Below are 17,343 nucleotides of genomic sequence, written 5' to 3' on the forward strand. Positions count from 1 at the left end.
AGATTGGAAAAATGGGATTTGTTTATTCTGGAGACAAGAACACTGAGGGCAGACATGATACATTTTCAAGAACTGAAAAGATTGTTATAAGCAGTAGGAATAAAACTTCCTCTCACTAACCTCTTAAGCAAAGGGCTTAATTACAGCAGGGAGGGTTTAGACTGGATATTGAGGAAAAAACTTCCTGTCATGGTAATTAAACACTGGAATAAATTGCCTAGGGAAGTTGTAGAATCTGTATCATTGGAGATATTTTAGAGCAGTTTAGACAAACATGCCTCAGGGGTGATCTAGATAATATTTAGTTCCTCTTTGAGTGCAAGGGACTAGATTAGAAGACCTCTCAAGGTTCCTTCCAGTTCTATGATTTCATATTATTTGAAAAGTCTACTACTGGGTTAATAGACCAGGAGCTATATGTGCTATAGAGGCTTGTGTTTATAGAGGGCTAAAAATAGTTCTGTCCAGAGGATAACACCTGTTTTTCCATGGCTTTTGAGGTTTCAAAACTGATCATTTTTCAGTGATGGAAACAAAACTTTTCACGTGGTCTTGTGAAACATGCAAACTGCTGCTTTTGAATCAAAACTCTCTTTTTTTTCTTTGTTCTTTCTCTCCATGTCAAAATGCTTGAAGAATCCATAGGCTCAGAAAACTTCATCAAAATCATCTTGGAAAAAATGTTTCAACTTCTGCATTTTTGACTGTCTTACTTAAATACCATTCTGTCCCACTGGCTTTAGTGATGATCGTCCTATTGACCTACTGAACTTCAGAACAATATCTATAGTGGATTGTCCATTTAGTAAAACCACTATTAATAATTTATTAACCCATTAAAGCTATTTCTAAACAGACCCTTCATGAAAAATAGTGACCAGCCTGGCACAAATAGGTTTGGCTGTGTATGGGAAATATGGTTTGGGTATTAGAGAGAACCTTGCAAGAAGATGAAATCCCAGCAAAAGTTCTTCCAATAATCAAACATTTACACCATGACCAAAGCCGCCTGAAACAATGGAGTTGCAATACAAGTGTAATCTAATTACAGCAATTACCTCCAAGATAAACAAACTTCTTTCCCTGCTTTTGGTTGATTTCTCCTGGGCTGGACTGATAAACCTGAAGGAGGCAGCGTTTTTTTGGTTAACACAGTCTGCTGTTCGAAGTCTACTTTATGAGAACCCCATGTTTTACAAATCAAGCTTTAAGTGAACTGCAAACTGCTTCTCCCCCATAAAATAGAATTGCTGGGCTGGGCAGCTGACACTTTCATTCTGGGCTGTTGTTCTGTAGCTGGTCTCTTTGATCTGGTTGTCAGGTCATGCTAACCTGGCCATATGCATACACTTATTTTTTACATCAGTATAGTTTGGGCAGGTTCCTCAGCTACTGTTAGTTGGCATAGTGCCACTGGGATCAGCAGAGCTATGCCACTTCACCCCAGCCTGCCAGATATGGCCCAGGCCCTGCGTGCGCCAGCTCCTGACGTGGCCATGGCCAAGGCCATGTGACGCTGGTTCAGCTCTGACTGGACTGCCAGCACAGTCCCTGAAGCTGGTGGCTGCTTTGGCATGGGCCGGACTGCCAGCTCTGGCCCTGGTCCTATGAAGATCAGTGCAGCCCCAGCCCTGTGGGCACCTGGTGCAGTCTCAACCAGCTCTGTCAGCGTGGCCCTAGCTCAACAGGCACCAGGTGCAGCCCTGGCCCTTTGGAGGCTGGCTGTGCCTCTGGCTGGGATACAAGCCCTGCTGGGCTCCCCTGCCCAAGACATCCAGGACCTCCATACTAAATTCCCACCCTGGTGCCTCCGGTCTAGAAACATGCATGGTTTTTCTGGATGACGGATGTTGCTGTTCAAAAGAGTGCCAGTTCTGGGAGTTTCAACCTGTAGTTAATTTTTGGGCACAAACATAGCTGACAATTTTACAGCAAAACCCTGCTTTGCTGAGTGGATCTGCCCGGTGGGTGCTAAGTTCTGCCCTGCACAGTGCGTAACCCCACTGGTTTCACCAAGTTTGCATGATTTGTCACAGCAGAACTAGGTTGGGATAATCCTGTGAAACTGGAGAACCTTGAGTTTCACTGCATACAGGATCCCTGATTCTCCATAACCTTGTGTCATGATAATTCCACCTGGCTTCTATGTAGCACTTTTCATCAATAGATCTCAGAGCACTTTACAGAAGAGAGAAATCCCATTGTCCTAATTTTATAGATACAGAAACAAAGGCAGTGAAATAAGAGATGGAATGACATGCCTAAGCTCATCTAGTAAGCAAGTAGCGGAGCTGGGTACAGAACCAGCATCTTCCACGTGCTGTTACATTGGGCAAGCTGTACACCACAGTTTATAGACACCTTAGCCAGCTCTAAGTAGCTGCAGAGGTATACCTATCTCATAGAGCTGGAAGGGACCTTCAGCGATCAGAATGCAGTCCCCTGCTGTCACAGCAGGACTTACCACCATCCCTGACGGACAGATATATATTTTTCCTTCCAGTCTATTTACCCCAGATCCCCTAAATGGCCCCCTCAAGGACTGAGCTCACAACCGTGGGTTTAGGAGACCAATGTTCAAACCACTGAGCTATCCTCCCCACTTATTATTATTAATTAATTAATAATAATAATAATAATAAAAAAAAGGGGGGAGTGGGGAGTGAAGAATCAAGTCACTGGGGACCAGGCTGTTGGGGTGAAGATCTAGTGGGCAGAGCTCTGTACCTCTTTTGTGACTCAGAAGCAAGTATTGTGACATAATTGTAGGTGTGGGCTGCATGAATTCTCTTGTGTGCCATTGGTCAGCACGCAGATCCGAAGACAGAGCATCTTTATTTTTCACTGAAAAAAAATCATGTAATTATAAGGGGAAGCGTCATGCTCCATCTCTTGAAATCATATGAAGCGGTGGGTTTCGCTATGTCATGCAGGGCTGTTACACAACTCCATGGGTGGCCGCTCCCTGTAATTAACCTGAACAGTTACTTTCCTTTTCTAATTTGTAGGAAGTGGCTCATGACATCTGTTTCAGCCCCCAGGCTTCTTTAGCTGTTTCCAGTGTCTGTTCAAAGAAACAGAGGGGTAGGTGTGTTAGTCTGTACTCCAACAAAACAAAACAGCAGAAATGTAGCACTTCAAAGGCTAACAAAATGATCTATTCAGTGATGAGCTTTCTTGGGACAGACCCACTTCATCAGATCAACCTCATTTCCAGTACAGACTGACATTTGTAAATACAGAGGATGAAAAAAAATTGCAATAAAAACCAACAAATCAAGTACATAGGAATGAAGGAGGAGAATGAGAGGAGGGGGGATGTTAAGTGTCCTGCCTGAGATAATTATGAGTATCAAAGGAAGGGAAGCAGTCCTTGTAATGCATGAGGTAACTGCTGTCTCTGTTCATACCACGTGTTAATGTGTCAAATTTGAATATGAATTCCAATTCACAAATTTCTTGCTGTAATTGGTTTTTAGATTCTCTGCGCAGATTAGAGCGAGAGATTTCAGAGTTAGAGTACATATTCAAATTCGACACATTTAGACATATTGGCTGTGTCTACACTAGCCAAAAACTTCAAAATGGCCATGCAAATGGCCATGTCGAAGTTTACTAATGAAGTGCTAAAATACATATTCAGCACCTCATCAGCATGCGGGCGGCAGCGGCACTTAGAAATTGACACAGCTTGTCCAGATGGGGCTCCTTTTTGAAAGGACCCTGCCTGCTTCGAAGTCCCCTTATTCCCATCTGTTCATAGGAATAAGGGGACTTCGAAGTAGGCGGGGTCCTTTCGAAAAGGAGCCCCGTCTGGAAGAGCCGCGTGGCGGTGAGCTGCGTCAATTTCGAAGTGCCGCGGCCGCCCGCGTGCTAATGAGGTGCTGAATATGTATTTTAGTGCTTCATTAGTAAACTTCGACATGGCCATTTGCATGGCCATTTCGAGGTTTTTGGCTAGCGTAGACGTAGCCATTATGAACAGAGGTGTCAACTACCTCACGCATTACAGGGACTGCTTCCCTTCCTTTGATGCTCGTAATTATGTCAGATGGGACAATTAATATCCCGCCACCTCTCATCCCCTTCCTTCTATCCTATTTGATTTGTCAGTTTTTATCACAACTAACTCTTTCTTAGGTTAGGAGGTTGTCTATAGGAAGGACAGGCCTGTCACCTAAGGCCTTCTGGAGTGTATCATTATGATCTGGAATAGGTTGTAGGTTTTTAATGATGCGTTGCAGGGGGTTGAGTTGTGGGCTATAAGTGATGACGAGAAATACATTTCGTGGATACCACAGTACAAATCACTGATGGCCACATTGACACCACTCTCTATCGGAAACCCACTGACTACTACACTTACCTACTACATGCCTCCAGCTTCCATCCAGCTCACACCACACGATCCATTGTTTATAGTCAAGCCCTTAGATACAATCACATCTGTCCTGATCCTACTGACAGACTGAAAGCTACAAGACCTCTACCAAGCATTCATAAAACTTAATTACCCACCGGGAGAAGTAAAAAAACAAATTGACGGGGCCAGACGAATACCCAGAAACCAGGTACTTCAATAGGCCCCAGAAAATCAATAACAGAACACCACTTGTCATCACCTGTAGCCCCCAACCCAAACCCCTGCAACACATCTTTAAAAATCTACAACCTATCATGATGCTATGCTCCAGAAGGCCCTAGGTGACAGGCCTGTCCTTTCCTATAGACAACCTCCTAACCTAAGAAAAATTCTCACAAGCAATCACAGGCTACACTACAGTAATACTGATCCTGGAACTCTTCCTTGCAACAAACCCAGCTGCCAACTTTGTCCACATATTTGTTCTGGGGATACCATCACTTGACCTGACCATGCTAGTCACAAGATCAAAGGCACATTCTCGTGCACTTTCAGCAACATTATATATGCCATTGGCCGTGTCTACACGTGCCCCAAACTTCGAAATGGCCACGCAAATGGCCATTTCGAAGTTTACTAATGAAGCGCTGAAATGCATATTCAGTGCTTCATTAGCATGCGGGCGGCAGCGGCGCTTCGAAATTGATGCGCGTTGCCGCCGCGCGGCGCGTCCAGACGGGGCTCCTTTTCGAAAGCTCATGGGAATAAGGGGACTTCGAAGTAGGCGGGGTCCTTTCGAAAAGGAGCCCCGTCTGGACGCGCCGCGCGGCGGCAAGGCGCGTCAATTTCGAAGCGCCGCTGCCTTCCGCATGCTAATGAAGCACTGAATATGCATTTCAGCGCTGCATTAATAAACTTCAAAATGGCCATTTGTGTGGCCATTTTGAAGTTTGGGGCACGTGTAGACGTAGCCATTATGTGCCAAGAATGCCCCGCAACTATGTACATTGGACAGACTGGGCAAAACCTTTTCCAAAGAGTAAATGGATTCAGACATCAAGAAACTCAATACACATAAGCTGGTCAGTAACACGTCAGTGGAGTGGGCCATTCTGTTAAAGACCTGAGAATTTGTGTCCTAGAGCACAGAGAATTTAAAACCTGTCTACAGCAAGAAATTTGTGAATTGGAATTCCCATTCAAATTTGACACACTAACACATGGTATGAACAGAGATAGCAATTAGTTCAGGCATTACAGGGACTGCTTCCCTTCCTTTGATGCTTGTAATTATCTCAGGCAGGACTTTTAACATCCTACCTCCCTTCATGCCCCTCCTTCACTCCTATGTACTTGATTTGTCAGTTTTTATTGCAGTTTTTTTTGGTCCTCTCGACTGGTCAATGTCAGTCTGTCTTGGAAATGAGTTTGATCTGATGAAGTGGGTTTGTCGAGCTCTGCACCCCATCTGCAATCAGGACTGACTCCCACTCAGCTGGTAAAAAAGGATGTTTATTAGTGGACAGAGACACAGCATAATGCAGAGAGCAGTCAAGTAGAACTTTGAAGACTAGCAAAATAGTTTATTAGGTGAGCTTTCGTGGGACAGACCCACTTCTTCAGAACTGTTCTGGTCTGGCTGTGGTCCGAAGAAGTGGGTCTGTCCCACGAAAGCTCAGCTAATAAACTATTTTGCTAGTCTTTAAAGTGCTACTTGACTGCTTTTTGTTTTGATAGTGTATAGACTAGCACCGCTTCCTCTTTGTTACTACTCATAATGCAGAGGTGTCAGTACAGCAGGCAGAGTCAGTCATTCCAATCCGTCGTGGAGTGAGGATCCTGAGGGGTGGCCCACATCTGGGGTCTAGCCTCCCCTGCACAGGCTAGCTGCCTTCCAGCTCCCACCTCTGATTCAAAACCCAGCTCTGGTCCTCCGTGCTCTTTGTTCAGGGACAGAGGTGTTACCTGTTAGCTTAGGTTACAGACAGCAAGGGGTCATCCTTAGCGGTTGTGAGCTGCTCTGCCTGTCACATACACATACAGGCTGACTGACACCCCCGCACCCCCCCACTCCATCATGCCCGCAAAAGCTCATCACCAAATAAATAATTTTGTTAGTCTTTAAAGTGCTAAATTTCTTCTATTTTGTTTTGTTCAATGAAAGGGGAATCTGAAGATACCTAACAATTAGCAAATTGATTTGTGGCTCCGGAAACAGTGCCTTCAGATAGCAAGGGTGTCAGAGTGAAGCCTCTTTTTCTGTTTACACCTTAGATTAATTAATGCAAATAACTTTGATTTTCTTTTGATCTCTTGTGCTGATGTTACTTTTTAAGCTTACTCATTCCTATCTGCCTCTTGCATCTTACCTTTGGCAAAGATCTTTGTGTTCCACTGAGTGCTACATGCATACAGGGGTCGACTCACATGAAGATCATTATGCACTCCAAGCTTAAGGTTATGTCTGCACTACTTTGGAAAATTGACCCGCTCAAGGTCAAACTTCCGGAGTTTGATTTTTGTGCCTCTGTTAGGTTGATACCATGCGTCCCTCTCAAGGGTCGTCATCGACTCCTATACTCCGTGTGAGACGCGAGGAATAAGAGGTCACTCTCTTCAGTGAGGATGGCCAGGTAGGTCAGTTGCAGATATGTCGATTTCTAGCTATGCATTTGTCATAGCTAGAATTACATTACTGCAGTTAACTTACTTTCCCTATTGTTGACGTAGCCTAAGAAGCAAAGTATTTTGGGGTAAGAACTGTCCTTTTAAGATTCTTAGATTTTTAAGGCCATGAGAAGAGACCTTTAGGATCATCAAGTCTGACTCCTGAACAACACAGGCCAGAGAATCTCAGAGTAATTATTTTTAAATAGATATTCAGCCTTAGACTTTCCCTGCTTGTCTGTTCAGTATCTAGTACAATGGAATCTTTGTTCACGTAACATGGGAGAGAAAATTGAATGATAGAGATTCTCTGAAAGATGCAGTGCCCGAGTGATTTAGGAATTTCAGACTTATTGCCTTTCAGTGACACGTGCTCATGTCACTTTGGTACTCTTGAAAATCCCGTTTCCTAGACAGTAAAATGATTGGGAACCCTAATAACATTTGCATTCTGCTCTGCTTGGATAATTAAACTGGAAGGGTTGGCCCCATTGGTCGTCTTATCTGTGTATGATGCTTGTGTTTTTTTTTTTTATATTTGTTTTTATTACGGGGGGTCTGAACAAAAAAATTCAGCAGAGAATTCTGTTTCTAGAGCGGAGGGGGAGGTCTATGTGAATGATATCATGCATAAGATAATCAAAAGCCTTTGACTGGCTAATTGGGGTCAGATTCCATCAGGGCATGATGCAGAAGCCAAATCAAACGCTGGACCTGCTGGCCTCAGTGTGGCTTTTAGGAGCTGTGCACAGGAACAGAGGGCCATGTGCAGCTGTCTACCTTAGGGACACATCGCCAGAGAGAAGTTCCTGGAGGTCTGTTTCTGCCGTTGCTTTGCTCCTCTCATCCACATCTCTGACTTGTGGGGGAGGATGCAGTGTTGCCTGCCACTTTCAGCCCATGGAACAGCAGTGTTCCCATTGTAGTACTGCTCACTCCTTGTACAGAGTCCGTCAGGAGCATTACCCATGCAAAGTCTTAGGACTCCCTCAGAACAAGGCTTGCCATTGCACCAAGGCCTAGCATGGGGCACACAGGCAAGGGAGTGTCCTTGCATCCTTGCGGGTAGAAGAGCCTGGTGGCTTCAGTGCTGGGTTTGGTCTCTGGAAATGTAGGTTCAGCACTCTGCCTCAGGCTGTGTCTGAGTGAGGTCAGGCAGGTCACTCAAAATAAAATTAATAAATCTTTTCTGGGCTGATTAGGTCTCCGTTGGAGTACCGTGCCCGGTTCTGGGCACCACATTTTAGGAAGGATATGGAGAAATTGGAGAGGGTTCAGAGACCGAACAGCAACTAAAATGATTAAAGGTCTACAAAATATGAGCCATGAGTGAAGATTAAATGAACTGGACTTGTTTAGTTTGGAAAAGAGAAGGCTGAAAGGTGACATGGTAGTAGCTTTCATGTACTAAAAATGTGTTACAAGGAGGAGGGAGAAAAAATATTCACCAAGAGGCAATGAGCTTAAATTGCAGCAAAGCAGGTTTAGGCTGGACATTAGGAAAAAATTCCTAATGGTCAGGGTGGTTAAGTACAGTAAACCCTCGACATGCACGACTTTGAGTTGTGCTTAACTTGCATTAACTCAAAACCTCCCACCCCCTGGCTCAACCCCCTGCCCCCAACCTGCTCACCACCCGCACACGGCTCCGGCTCACCACCCCTCACACGTAGCTCCAGCTCACACCCCCTGAGGCTCTGGTTCCATCTTCCCATCCTGGTTCTCTCTCTCTCCACACACCCCGGCACAGCTCTGGTGCCATTCTCCCTCCCCAGTTCAACCCCCATGCACGTGGCTCTGGGTTCCATCCTTCTTTCCCGGTTCAAACTACCACGCAAGCAGGACTCCGGCTCGCCACACCGTGTGTGTCTCTGGCTCACAACCCCTGGCCCCACCCGCCCCATGTGCACAGCTCCAGCTCATCACCACCCTGCCCCTCCTGCAGCCCTAACCCAGCCCAGGCTTAACTCCCCTGTCCCCTCCAACAGCCCCAACCCACTGCCAGGCTTAACCCTCCCCAGCTGCCTCTCCTCCCTCCGACTTACCTTTCAGACAGAGTTCCAGGTGCTCATGCTGCTTCCCTGGCTGCAGACCGTGCCTTCCACCAGGGAAAAAGCCGCCCGCGACTTAAGCGAAATTTGGGCTCTGTGAGGTTGCGTGGGAACGCAGATCTCTCCTAAATTGAGGGTCTACGGTACTGGAAAAAATTGCCTAGGATGGTTGTGGAATCTCCACCATTGGAGATGTTTCAGAACAGCTTATAAATATCCAACAAGGATGATCTAGATGGTGCTTGGTCCTGCTGTGAGAGCAGGGGACTGAACATCATGACCTCTTGAGACCTCTGTCAACGTTGGAATTCTCTGATTCTGTGATTCTCTCCTGGGCTCTTAAAGGCAGAAACATTTAATACCTATGACACTTCACATCAGTAGGTTGCCATGTGGGGGCCAGACCCCGTCTATGTGAGAGCAATGTACGTGGCAAAGTGTTGTGTGGCCCTAAGACTCGGAGATTCCAAGCCCAGAAGGGAACGTGAACATCTTGTCTGATCTGTACAACACAGGCCATAGAACAGAAGTCAGTAGCTGTCCGAGGCAGTGCCGAAATTTGACCTTTTAACCTCTACGGACTGTCCGAGTGTCGGTGACACTTGTTCAAGTCACCAATAGTCCTGCTTTACAACAGCTTCGTTACTAAATTAAGAGGCAGAGCTTTACCGTTGAGGTGGTGGTTGGTCCCATTAGCTGGTGTGTTGTTAATCTGCAGGCGGCATGGCTTTGAGCAAGCTTCCGACTGCATGGGGGAGACGGGTGGGGCTGAGCTCCTGCCTTGTGCTGATGAAAATTGGCTTACATGCCACTCTTGGCACCTGTGCTGGGGGTTGCTGACACCTGCCGTAGAACCTCCATAGTGTATTGGAGGGGAAGGCCAAGGGGAGAGAAGCCCATACCATCCTCTGTTCATAAAAAAGAGTGTTTTGTTTTGTTTTGTATACCATATAGGAATGGCATATATGGCATGACCAGAACCAGGCCTGAGCTCTCTTTATACAGCAGTGGAGTGTCAGACTATTGGCGAATAGATAATGGGAGCCACGTGTGTATAGAAGTGTTGTCAGGCACAGCGATATAGGGACCTGAGTTGCATGTATATATCCCTGACACATGTGGATTTTGGTTTGTAACTAATGGGGATTTTGTGCTTGAACCCTGCCCATGGTGTTGACATTATACCATGCACCTCCGCCATGGGAGGCTTGTTCTGTGCCTATCCAATGTGTAAAGGGCTGATGAGAGTAATGCAAATTCATTTTTTTCCTGGAGTAGGCCATGCTTTTGTTTCAGCTGTCAGAAAATGGTTTCACAGGCATCTCCAGAGATGACAGCGGCTGGGTGTTTTGGAGAACAAAAAGAGCGGTACGCCTGGGGGCCGAGGGGAGACCAGTAAAAACGAAGGTGGCTTGGAGCTGTCTGCAATTGACCTGTGACAGCTTTGGCAGTTTAAACTCCTGACCTGCCTAAGTGGGTATTTGTTGATCTCAAATTCTCAGTGCAGTTACTGTCACTTCAGGCAGTTTAGCCAGCCTCTTACTATCCAAGCGCTGTTTGTAGGCATGGCTGGGAATTGCTGGAAAATGTACCCCAAACACTTGTCAAGTCTCCCAGCTCTGGTTACATTATACTACTGGCATTCTCATAGAGCGAAATTCTCTTCTCAGGCTTTCCCCTTACTGGCTGACCGTAATAATCACACATAGTGCCTTTCCAGTCAGAGCTGCTCAAGTTGCTTTACAGCTATTGATCAGTTTAATTTCACACATCCACGGTGAGGTAGGGAGGTATTCGTATTTTATAAGCAGGGAAACAAAATCATCAAGGGGTCGAGGCCCAGACTGTCAAATTTTAGGTATTTAAGTTCATAGTTAGACATCTAAATACATGTCTTGATTTTCATAGGAGATTAGCGTACATGACTACCATCAGCTTCAGTGGCTCTTCTACAGAGAAAGTAAGGCTATGTCTGCACAGCAAAGTTATTCCAAAATAACAGCCATTAATTCGAAATAATGCTGCTGTGTAGACGTAGCTGAAGCGAATATTACTGCTACTCGCTGATGGAGTCACTCCTTTAGTTTGAGAGAGAGAAGCCTGTGACTCGTTGCTGAAGATGTTGGGTTCTGGTCCTACAGATGGCCCGGAGCTCAGCACAATCAGTCACCTCCTGAACACCCTGTTTCTGGGCAGGGATGGCTGTGTGGCATTCTGCACTCCTCAGATACAAGAGACAGTCACAAGCTATTTTTATTGCTGCATTTTTTTAGAGCAGAGCTGAGCTTCAAGGTTGGGAGGTTAAAACACAGGGAATCATGCCCCTTTCAGGGACTTTGTGAGATAGTTATTACACAATAATTGCATGTTTGCTGCCTTCAGGGCTTGAAACATTGGGCTCAGAATGCAGATAACATAGTTAAGCCAGGGGTGTGCAAACTCGGGGTGTGTGTCCAAAATTTCAAAAGCGGGGGGGCAGCACAATTGGCTCCCACTGCCTCCTTGTAGCTTCTGTTCACAGCTGTGCTGTGCTCTGTGCTGGGTTGCCTGCACCCTGCTGGCAGAGGCCCAGCTTCATTTCCAGCCCTCTCATCCACGTGGGGGCCCCACGTTGCCTCTCTGCAACCTCTCTTGGCTCAGTTGCTTGCCTCCCTGCCCCCTGTAGTCTGTGCCGTTGTTTCTGGACATATTACCCCCCGATCCCCTCACGTTTTTAGAGGCTGTTGATTGGGGTCAGAGACGTGTGGTTTTCCCGGCACAGCCCCTTGTTTCAGCATCCCCAGAAAGTCCAGGCTATTTTTTTTTTTTTTTGAAAGTGAAATTATGTTGATCTTTTGTTTAGCTCTTTTGTGTACTTTAAAAGGTTGCCTGAGAGGGCTGGAACAGGGTCTGGGTGTGGGGGCAGGCTCTTTAAACAGCAGGCAGCCATTTTTGTTGGTTTTCTTTTCTCCTAAGATGGGCCAGGCTCTTGAAACAGCAACATGAACTACCTGGGACTGCAGGAGTTGGGAGGGCTCTTTAAACAGTGAATTTTTTTGTTTTAATAGCTGCCTGGGAAGGCTGGGGAAGGTGGCTCTTCAAACATGCTTTGCCTCGCTCTGTATAGTGAGTGCACTGTACTCTCCCATTGTGCGCACTGGGCTTGCAGCGCTGCAGTTTATGTTGCTGCCTCACATAGACGGGCACATGCCGAAAGGTGTTTTTTTTTTTTTTTTTTTTTGGTTTGTTTGTTTGATTGTTTTTTAGTTTGAATATAACAAATGTCCATTGGTTTGGATTTTATTACACCGGTTGTGGGACCCCAGCTAACTGCGGAGATGAAAAGGGGGAACTAATGTAAAAAGTTTGCTCTCCCCGGGATAAGCCATGTAAAAGCACTAGAAACACTAAGAAGGTGCAGGTAGCAGCTTAATATAGTGACAGTCATTTATAAGAGCAGCAGTGTACAGTAATCCCTCAATATAATGGACTAATGGGGTGGGAGGGGTGTCCGTTAATGCTGAAAGCCTGTTATAATGTGGGGGGTTTACGCCCTAGCAGCCCCCCAGGCAGGCTTCCTCAGAGCACCTCACCAGAAGCGCTGGTGCCACCAATGCTGGAGTAGCCTGATGGCAGGAGCCGCCGACCGTGCCTAGAGGAGCTGCCTGCCGTGCCTGGTGTCACTCGTAGCTGCAGGGAGCCCCGAGCTGCGTGGCCGGCGCTTTCAGAGCCAGCCGCATGGCTGCAGGAGCTGCCACCATCACTGGAGCTGGCCCAAGCTCCTCCCAGCAGGGGTGGGGGCATACCCGAGTGCCGTCTGCCTGTGGATGCGCTCCAGCCCTGGTGGGAAGAGCACCTGGTGGCTCCAGCAGTGGCGACTGTCCAGGCAGCGGCGGCTCCGGCAGCTAGGGTGAGTTCTTTGTTTTGGGAGGGCAGGATTTAGGATTTTCTAGGCCCTGGTTAAGCGGGCTTCAGGAGCAACAGGGGTCTGGAGGATGTCCATTGCTCCCAAAGCCCGCTAAACTGGGGTCCGTAAAATGGAGGCTTTACTGTAATCCAGTCTCATTGCTGTATCATTTCTGTTGCTTCTTAGTAGTGCTTGTATTGAAAGTCATTTAGGGCCCCGTTGTAAAGGAGAATAGGCCTTTATCGCTCTGAAATCAAACGGCGTAGCTGTTCCAGCAGCCCCAGAGCTCGGCAGTAGTAGTCTGGACCCTCTGTGGTTGGCAATGAAATTCAGGGAATTCCAGACACAAGTGCTTCTTCATCTGTCTCTGCTTTTATCTGCCTGACTGAAGTAATGTGTGCAGGGGAATGGAAGACTGGGAAAGCAATGCCAGATTGCTCATTGCACAGGGCTCCAGATGCTCGCTCACAGTAGGTGATTTAGCAAACTTTTAACTTCCTCTGGCAGTGGTATCGAGCCCGAGGAGGAGGACAGTATTCATACTGTGTTTGTCTGTCACTGAATGTGAGTAAAATGATAAGGTGCAGCTGGCACAAAGGGCCCAACACATTTCTTCAAAGGTCGCTGTCATGGCAAACCCGCCTGCACCGCTCTGTCACAGTTAATTGACTTTACAAGTGAAAGAATTAATAAACTTATTTTTTTGTGCAATAGTGTCTGAGTTCAATATGCAGCAGTGAATAACAAGTCCCCTAGGGTGCATTCACCTTGCAGGTGTAGGTGCTGTAATGTGTCTCTACATCTCGTCAGGAATTTTCCAACTAAATGATTTTTGTCTGCAAATGCCAATTTATTGAAACCAAACAGATGCAACTTCCAGTTCAGAAGTCTTTTGAAAAGTTGAGAAATGATTGAAACATTCTGGTTTGATGCTTTTGAAATGAAAAGTTGCATTGCCTGGATTAAATGACATTTAATTTAGAAATGTCAATTAATTTAGACTAAAAAAAGCAAAATAGGTTGAAATGGAAATGAAAGATTTCAAAATCATCTAAATGAAACATCTCAGTTGATGGAATTGGATTTTTTTTTATTATTGGTTTGCAAAAATTGGAATGATTTCAACTTTTTGCTTTGCTTCTGGATGGGAACTTATTTCAATATCTTGAGAAATCTCACGGAAGAGGAAAACCATTTCCCATCCAGCTGTACTCACCATCAGTGCAGCTCCACAGCTGACAGCATTGGGGGCCTCAGGCTGATCTCTTACCAGTGAGCCTGTTCTAAGCAAAGTTGGATGATCCAATGGTTAAAATAGTTGTCCGTCTTTACAGCCACTGCTGTTACTACCACCGTTTAAGCAGCAACTGTTTTGAATTACAGGTCCTATTTTCCTAGTATATACAAAGCCATAATTATTCTGTTAGTGTGGGTCAGATGGCATCATGCTGTGGCAGAATGTAGGCTCTGCACATGGGGGTAAAGCCGTATATTACAAGATACAGAATAATATGGCTAGATTGTATAATATCTTAGGTCGGTGTTATGCTACAGTATATATGTGTATTTGGCACTGTATACCATAAAATATATCAGTACAGCTTTCATAGACTATGAGAACATATATACTGTGCCTACATAGACAGACCTTCCATATATGGTAGTGATGTCCATATGGTAATCTACAGAGCCATGTGATGTAAAACATGCATATTTGTGTGTGTGTTTAAATCCATATCATCATACAAGAAGCTGCAGTAAAATTTTATTATCTATAAATACAGTCTTCAGAAATTTTAAAAATTGCCCCTTGCTTGTCTCATTTAAGTAATTCCTTCCTCTTCTCTCCAGTCACAGTAGCAATAATAACCAGATTTCTATAGCACAGGCTGTTAGCTAGGCACTTTCAGTTTCCCGGGCTCTACTTACAACAAGAAGATGACTACTAAACTCTAATTTTACATGTTGTAGCAGGCTCTTCTTCTGGCATTTACTAGTGATTCCTTCCTGGGACCGCATGTTCAGGAGGAAAAGACCTGTGTTGCTAGTCTTTTCTTAGGTGCATCCTGGATGCTGACTCTCTCAGCCAAAACAAACCAACAGTCATGTCGCACTTTGAAGACTAATAAAATGTTTCGTTAGCTGATGAGCTTTCGTGGGACAGACCCACTTCTTCAGAAAGCCCATTGCCTAATAAAATATTTTGGTAGTCTGTAAAGTGCGACATGACTGCTGTTTTGTTTTGCCAGCATACAGACTAACACGGCTACTTCTTTCTTGGCCAATTCTTTAAAAACATCCAGTTGTGCAGACTTTGCAGGAAGGGCTGAAATGTGCTTTCTCGTAAAACTGTGATTGAGGCGAGTGCTTCTGTCTGAAGGGGTGGCAGGGTGGCCACCTTCTGAATCTGCACTCGTGGCTGCTGGTGCCCCGCCTTGGTTTCCCTTATTTGAGGTACCTCAAGGCCTCCATGCCAGCCTCTCTTGCCTCAACGTCCCTCTTTGGAGCTGGTTTATTAGGAAAACACAGAAGAATGCTGATGGTTTCCCCACACCAGGTCCCATGGGGAGGGCCTGCTGCACCATCTCCGCTGCTTCCAGGGCTCCAGCAACTGCTCAGCCTGTTTCTTGTATTGCAGGAGGAGGCGAAGAGAGTGGCTCACTCCACAAGAAGCTGTCCCTCCTTCCCCACCAATCCACCTGTCTCCATCAGGTTCCCATAGGTAAATCTGGGCTTACTGCCTAGGTTCTCAATGGAATTCTGTGCATTTAATCATAATAACAGCTGGAGCTGCATATCTCACAGAACTGGAAGAGACCTCTAGAGGTCATTGAGTCAAGGCCCTGCCTTCGTGGCAGAACCAAGCACCACCCCTTTTTTTCCCCTCCCCACTTCTATTTGCCCCAGATCCCTAAATGGCCCCCTCAAGGATTGAGCTCAGAACTCTGAGTTTATCAGGCCTGGCTCAAACCACTAAGCTATCTCTTCCCCCATCAGTTGTACCACTGCCTCTTTAAATTACTGAGAAGGTGAAGCAACCTCTTCCTCCACTTCGCCCCCACAGATGAATGTTCCTCATCTTCTCCTCCTCCCCGATAGGAACGACACACTGCTGTGCCTTTTTGCTGACACACATTAACATCATAGTACAGAATGCTGCGGAGCGCTGGACCCATGGCCTGTGTTGGAGAGCTCATAAGAGGGAGGGAGTGTGGCTGAGAGGAAGGATGTGTTGTCTGGAGTTACAGAAGGGCATTTGGGAGTTAGGACTAAAAAACTGTATTCCTGACATTGTTGCATACTTGCTGTGAAGCCCTGGGCAAGTTGTTTCATTGCTCTGTGCCTCAGTTTCCCTATCTGAGGTCAGAATGTTGCCTGTTTCTCAGGTATTTTAAAGCTTAATTAATTGTTTATAAAGCATGTTGAAATTTGTTCATTAAAAGACGATAATGCAAAGATTTGTATTATTATAATATTTAAGGATATAGCCCATTAGAGCAGGGGCATGCAAAGTGGGAGGTGGATGTTGATCGACTGCTGGGTGTGAGGCTCATCCATCTCCTTACAAATGTTGAAATCTGTTACTGTTTTTATGTCTGTGTGTTCACATTTATATACTGGTAGGGTGCATCTACACTTGCATTCCTCTTTCGAAAGAGGTATGCAAATGAGGTAAATCAAAAATGCAAAAGAGGTAAAGAGCTTCTTTTGAAAGAGGAAAGCCAGTGTAGATGCTGCTCTTTCGAAAATAAACCCATCTTTGAAAGAAGAATCCTTCTTCCCTTTATTTAACGGGAAGAAAGATTCTTTCGAAGGTGGGGTTTGCTTTCGAAAGAGCAGTGTCTACACTGGCTTTCTTCTTTGGAAAGAAGCTCTTTTGAAATTAGAATATGCAAATGAGGTGTCAAATAGGCAAATTTATACCTCATTTGCATTTTCAATTCGCCTCATTTGCATACCTCTTTCGAAAGAGGAATGCAAGTGTAGACGCACCCCTGAAGTTTTAACATTCTACAAACTTATTTTCTTACATGTGCCAAAAGGGTTTTTTTCACATAAAAGTAACTGTAATTTCCATTGGTTTGGATTACATTAGACAGATGGGGGCGTGGGAAGTGGCTAATTGCAGGGACGAAAAGTGGGGCCTGATGTAAGAAGTTTGCTCACCCCGGCATTAGAGCACATCTGGAGACTGCTAATGGGAATGCGTCTGATATGAACGAAATGGTTTGACGGAGTCACTTGAGCGGAGAAGGGAGTGCTTATCTCCAACATACTACTTCATCCTTGAGTCTGAAGGTCTTTGTTTCGGACAGTTTCAGCTAGAAACTTTTACACTAATTTTTATGTCTAAAACATGGCAGGACAGTAAACTG

General features: G+C 45.5%; 1 protein-coding gene across 2 annotated transcripts in view; it reads left to right on the plus strand.

Annotated features, from left to right (window-relative positions):
* Window positions 1–17,343, plus strand: part of FGFRL1 (fibroblast growth factor receptor like 1) — a 254,268-nt gene that overhangs the window by 85,907 nt on the left and 151,018 nt on the right. The window contains exon 1 of one of the 2 annotated variants that reach the window (XM_074992294.1): window positions 12,926–12,970. The exons of the other annotated variant lie outside the window; for it this stretch is intronic. The gene's annotated coding sequence lies outside the window, so the exon portion shown is untranslated. Of the gene's footprint in view, window positions 1–12,925; window positions 12,971–17,343 lie in introns of those variants that run through there. 2 annotated transcript variants of the gene reach the window in all.

Source organism: Carettochelys insculpta, chromosome 4, assembly GCF_033958435.1.
Source record: "Carettochelys insculpta isolate YL-2023 chromosome 4, ASM3395843v1, whole genome shotgun sequence".
Lineage (NCBI taxonomy): Eukaryota > Metazoa > Chordata > Testudines > Carettochelyidae > Carettochelys > Carettochelys insculpta.